Raw genomic sequence first — 6,893 nt, forward strand, 5'->3', positions numbered from 1 at the left:
ACTTGAGATGCTTTCAAAACAAAAAACAGTCGGTGGATAATTTGGTAAGGATGATTATTCAAGAAATAAACTTCAGGGGGAACAGGAAACCAACAGTTGCTCAATGGCTAACCAGACTCAACTTCTATCCTGTTTAGTTGCCTGGCAGAGGAGGAAAGTTAGTAGAATGTATGGTGCATTATTTTGTAATCGTTTAGTATAGTCTAAAAGTATGGTAGTATGGCTGAAGTATTGGGGCAATGTCCAGTACTCAGTTAGATCATTGTTATGTACTGTCTATCAATTTTGGTAATGAAATCTTTTATTTACCAAAAAAAAAAAGAAAGGTTCTTTCTCTTTGTCCATGATAAAAAGAATTGTAACTTGAGTAAAATTTATAGTACCTTTTATATGTGCAAAATTTATTTGAAAACAATATTCCATCATTCTGCAGATGGAGGCTTCCGATTTGACTTGACATGATATTTTTTGTTTTGGTCAGGCAAAAAAAAAATACAACCTCTAATCGCGCGCCAGGTAGGGGTCGAACCTACGACTTTCTGCTTAGGAAACAGACGCTCTATCCACTGAGCTACAGGCGCATTGTTATTTAGTTGGATTGTAATACTAAAGAAAAGCTACTAATAACGCCTCAATCTACAAAACGAGTCAAAGGTATTGGAACATTCTGTTCATCATGTTTTCTTTTACTTCTCATAATCCACCAACAATATATAAACCTTGTCACTTTGTCCCTAGGAAAGATTGGATACGTTTAGGGCCTGTTTGGAAAGGCACCCAGGTAATTGAAATTGGGTGTATTTGAGTGTAATTACATAGTTTGGTCTGTTTGTTTGACCAAATAATTACACAGTTAGTTGGGAATTTGGTGTAATTGAGAAGGTGTAATTATATTCTCCAATTCTCAAGGGGGGGGGTGGGGGAGGGGTTGAGAATTGGGTGTAATCACACCCTGTAATTACAGGATTGCTCTTTAGTTTGTTTCTTTTTGTTTATTTTAATTTCTTTTTTATTTTTTATTTATTTTTTATTTATATTATTTTAATTTCTTTTGATTTTTAATTTATTTTTATTCTATTATTTTAATTTCTTTTTTATTTTTACTTTTTAATTATTTTTATTTTTAATATGTATTTTTCTTTTTATATTATTTACTTTTCATTTCCTTTCTTCTCATTCCAACCTTTATTTCTTGTAGTTCCATGTGATTGCTTGTATTTTTTATTTTATTCATTTAGCATAACCATGTTATTATTCTAATTTTTGAAACTACACCTCTTAATATTGGAAAGAATGAGTCATTAAAAAACTTGGCATATAACGAGTGACGTTATTAAAATAGAATTTCGTTGTGAATGAGGTTATAGACTTATATTTTCTCTTTCTTTTGAATTATTTACTTAAGTTACGTTGGAACTTACTTACGTAATGTTGGAATTTGACATAAGAGTATTATGTTAAACTTTTTCATTTGGATTTTGAATTTATGTTATATTTTGAATTTTAAGTTATTTGCTCTCACATTGCATGTTGTTTATTTTTCACTTACATTTGATAGATTTTTTGTGTCAAACATTTGAAGAATGTTATGGCATTATATTTATAACTATTATTTTTTTGTCAAACATCCAATCCATAACGTTCTCACAAAAAAAGTCTTCTTTTAAGTTTTATAATTAATTAAAATTAATATTATTAATTTGAAAAATATATATCAATTATTTTTTACAATATTAGTTACAAATATATGATTATTAATTAATATATTTTCAAGAAAAAATGTGTTATTAAAGAACTAATTTAATATCATTTATAAAGGCAAATATTTTTTAAATATTAATTTTAAATTTTTTATAATTAAACTTTATTTTTAAATTAAACTAACTGTGTAATTACACTTGTGCTATCAAACATCACGCTTGTAATTACATTATAATTACATTATGACAAACAAACAGATCTTGCATATTACCCTAGTAATTACGCCAATTCCAATTAGCAGGTGGCTTTCCAAAAATGCCCTTATTGCTTAATTAGTCATGGAATACTAAAAACTAATCATAATCAAAATATTGGAAAGAAAGAGTAGACAAGGAATGAAAATAGATCCTTGGTCTATGATACAAAAATGGGGGAAATCCAGATCGAAGGTCTGAGACGACCCAGAAAGCACTTGATTATATCATGATCTAATTTGTAAGCCTACTTGGGTCTTGAGTATTTACTTGTAAGAACAAAATTCTTTGTTTTGTAATGGATAGTTGCAACTCCGTAAAAAAGAATTTCACAAATTTTTCTTACATTGAACCATTCCTATATTATATATGTGTATGTGTAAATACGGGTACCATATATAAATTTTATATGGATATATGGATTCGTTTGGTTCTTTTTATTCTTGCTTGAGCTGGATGATTAAAAATTATCATGTCCAGTTCCCTCGGGGGATGGATCTATAAGAATTCACCTATCCCAATAACAAAATGTGAGTTCCACTCTTCGGCAGAAGCTTATATTTCGGCAAGGGGAAGAAGAGATAATCTCAGTTAATTATTTTAAAATTCCATTTTAGACTGATATCCAAATGTTAATAATTAGAAGTGGTCTTTCACTCCTCGCACTTTCTCCAATAGACGTCCCATCCAAGTTCAAATGAAGGGACTATGATCTTGTGCTATCACGCCTCCCAGGAATGGCTAACGCTCACTTGCGAGTGATAGAAGGACATTAATTTTTTTTTTCATCATAGAAGGACACTAATTAGCTAACATCATTTGGACCAAGTAAGTTTTACTTAAATTTCGAACTCGAATAAATAATTTTTAAATGTAAAATTTACATAAATGACTACCTTTTATTGGCTTCTAACTAGATATAACTATAAAATACAAAATTATCAAGCGTAGCTACTTTTCTTTAAAAGCGCGTGTATTTCTGTTTTTTTTTTTTAAATACAGAGAAATACAGTGAACAGTAAACACGCTCCAGTGAAATCAGGAGCTATTTATGGAACAGATTTTTTGAAATATAGTTAAATACACAGAAATACAAAATCGGGTTGAGTAAAAATAGGCTATATTTTTGGAACAGATTCTTCTTTTTCTTTTTAAATGGTAAGTTAAATTAAATCAATTATATTTCACGCATTCCATAACAGCTCACGAATCTCTCTCAATTTTTATCACAATCAAAACTTTTTGAATTCAAAAACCACTAAAGATCTGAAAACTTCCAAATATAGAAAAATATATGCTAGAATACAATGAAATATGGTTGATTGTTTAAGAAATATAAAGTTGTAGTATGCGTATATACAATGGAATACAATGAAATATATCAGAAACTATTTCAAAAATTAGAAATACAAAATGTAGAAATACATTGAACTACAGCGAAATACAAAAATCGTGAAAACAAAGTGGAGTAAAAATAGGCTCTACAGCAAAAAAAAGATAAATACATTTAAATACAAATAAATAATACACCGAAATATCGAAAATTAGATATATTGTTTGTTGATACACGAAATACCCGAAATATACTGAAACATTTTATCAAACACTTGGTGGGCATGAAGCTCCACAACTCTCATCAGTGGTGTTTCTACAACAACAACCTATTCTCTTGCTCCTAGATGATGCTACAATATCATATTGCTATAATCAATACTATTCTTCATCACTCATAAGATAAACAACACCACATGATTAGCAAACATAAGAAGGATTTTCCTCTTATTTCGGCCTATCCATGGAGATTTAGCAATCGAATTGTTATGGCTGAGCTTCGGCCATGGCCGGAGATCCTTTTGCTTTTCTTGTTGCCACTGGTTTATTTTTGCTTGGAGTATCAATATCCGCCATTAAAATGGAGAGTTAGAGCTTGTTGAAGATACTCTAACAATGACTGAAAATATAAATAAAAATAAAAAAATTGAATGAAAAGTGAAGGTAAAGACGATGAAATTTACGAACAATTGAAGAGAAATACAACAAATAACATAACGAAAATTAGTTACCTGTAGAGATTGGGTAACTGATAAGGAAGAAGAAGAAGAAATCATACTAATTATGGTGAAGAATAATAGGAGTAAAATACGGTTGTGAATTGAAGATGTGAGAGAAAAATATTTGCAAAAAAAAAAAAAAAAGATTGTGGGTAAGTGGGAGAGAGGTACCTTATTTTTAGGGAAATACATTGCAGTTACAAAAACAAGTTATAGATGGTAATTTGATAAATAATTAAGCTACCAAAAATAATTTTAAAAAAAGATAGTTATTACTAATAAATAAGTCTTAGAGGTAGTTATGGGCTGTAAATTAAATCCTGAATTTGCATTCCATTGAGGTTCAATATATGTGTATTGCCCGCTGCGTGTGAAGGCAGAGCCGTCTCAACAAGATTGGAGGCCTAAAACCAAACATCATAGAGAGGCCCTAGTTTTTTTTTTTTTTTTTTAAAAGAAATATCGACATATATATATTTTTATTTAAAGCCTACTTTTCTATTTTTTTAGGTGTGAAGTCATTAATTACTGTTTTAATAGTCAAACACAATGCAAAGTTGTTAACAATTTTTTTAAATCAATTTATTCGAAAAAAATTCAACTGACAATATAGCTAATCAATCACGCGACTAAACAAATTTCTTCTCTTTTTTTCTTTCATAAATATTGTGCACTCCCTCTGTCTCAGTTTATGTGACACAATTTGGATTTCAAGAGTCCAACTTCTTTATTTTATCGTGAATTCAGATATACAATCTTTAAGTTTTCTGAAAAATAATTTACATATTTAGAAGCTATATAAAAGTACCATAAGTCACAATAAGTTTTTAAACAAATTAGCATAAAACTTAATAAAAAATGGGGCCCCCAATTTTTTGGGGCCCAAAGCCATTGCCTTAGTGGCTTTGGCCTTGGGTCGACCCTGCGTGAAGGGCATCATGATTCAGCACAACAACTGACGATGGGCGAAGCTAAGGTATCGCAAGGTGATTCATCCGAACCCCCTTCCTCGAAAATTTATATTGTACATATATACAAAATTAAAATTTATTTTTTATGTATATATAGTAAATGTTAAATCTTTTTAATTAGTTTGTATATTTACTTCTTTATATTTTGAATTAGTGAAATTCTGGCTCCGTCACTGATTCACCGCACCTAATGGAGCGTTCACTTCTTTGTGAAGAAACCATCCACCCAATTTCGAAGTTTTAGGGTCCTCTTATTGAAGTTCTCTGATTTACTTTCCTTTTGAGCTGCACCAAACAACAACAGCTAGAGTGAAAATAGATACTTCATTTAAGGAAATAAATCAGCTAGCTAGTTCTCCTATCTTAACATAACCTATATTTACAGTTAGTACTACATTTAATAATGATGGGTACTCCTATAAAGAAATTCATGATCAATTGCTGCTTTTGGGTACTTTATCTAACCTTCATAAGGAGGTTCATGAATGAAAAATCAATGATTTTCTTGGAAAAGGGAAATTATTTAAATGATTTTAGCTTCATTCAGATATGATATGCATGTTTGCATAAGAGAATGTTCATGAACTAATAGATGAAGGTCAAAAAGTTGCACTCATTGGGACCATTGGGACGTGGATTGTGGATTTTCATTCATTAATTAAGGTATCGCCAAATGAACTTATTAGTTTCCTCAAAAGGAAAAAAAAGTCAAATTCCTTTCAGATAAATTCTTTTCATTGTCCCTTTACCGATGGTAGTATTGGTGGTATATATTAGTCTCTCTTTGTACATACATTAGTCTTCCATACCAACTAGTCTATATCTATATCTATATAGATATAAAAGGAGAGTAGTCTAGCTTAATCTTAAATCAAGTGGCGTAATATGAACAAGCCACTTGGCAACAAATTCTATTTGCATTAATTATAAAAGAAGTTATTAATTGTAGTTCAAAATATTACCTAATTTAATAATCTACTACTACTAATCTATATATATATATATATATATATATATATATATAGCTTATTATTAAATCAAGTGGCGTAATATGAACAAGTCACTTGGCAACAAATTCTATTTGCATTAATTATTAAAGAAGCTATTAATTGTAGTTCAAAATATTACCTAATTTAATAATCTAATACTACTACTACTACTACTAATAATAATAATAATACTTAATAATAATAATGAACTCACGTAATATACTCATACGATATTATCAACATATAGTAGTAGTTGTTGTTAATAATAATAATGAACTCACATAATATACTCATACGATATTATCAACACATAGTAGTAGAGTTGTTAATATTATTATCTCTATATATATAAAAGGGGAGTAAGCTAGCTTAATCTTAAGCCAAGTGGCGTAATATGAACAAGTCACTTGACAACAAATTCTATTTGCATTAATTATAAAAGAGGTTATTAATTGTAGTTCAAAATATTACCTAATTAAATAATCTACTACTACTAATATCTATATATATATATATATATATATATATATATATATAAAAGGAGAGTAGTCTAGCTTAATATTAAATCAAGTGGCGTAATATGAACAAGCCACTTGGCAACAAATTCTATTTGCATTAATTATTAAAGAAGTTATTAATTGTAGTTCAAAATATTACCTAATTTAATAATAATAATAATAATAATAACAATAATAATAATTAGTAATACTAATAATAATAATGAACTCACGTAATATACTCATACGATATTATCAACACATAGTAGTAGTTGTTGTTAATAATAATAATGAAAATAATAATGAACTCACCTAATATACTCATACGATATTATCAACACATAATAGTAGAGTTGTTAATATTATTATAATTATTATTATTATAATAATAATAATAATAATAATAATAATAATAATAATAATATCTATA

At 28.6% G+C, this 6,893-nt stretch overlaps 1 non-coding gene across 1 annotated transcript; it reads right to left on the minus strand.

The window, feature by feature from the left end:
• Positions 1 to 508: 508 nt before the first annotated feature.
• TRNAR-CCU (transfer RNA arginine (anticodon CCU)) lies at positions 509 to 581 on the minus strand. Its single transcript has one exon. It is a non-coding gene; the product is annotated as a tRNA-Arg (tRNA).
• Positions 582 to 6,893: the final 6,312 nt, after the last annotated feature.

The sequence above is a fragment of the Lycium ferocissimum genome, chromosome 9 (assembly GCF_029784015.1).
Source record: "Lycium ferocissimum isolate CSIRO_LF1 chromosome 9, AGI_CSIRO_Lferr_CH_V1, whole genome shotgun sequence".
NCBI lineage: Eukaryota > Viridiplantae > Streptophyta > Magnoliopsida > Solanales > Solanaceae > Lycium > Lycium ferocissimum.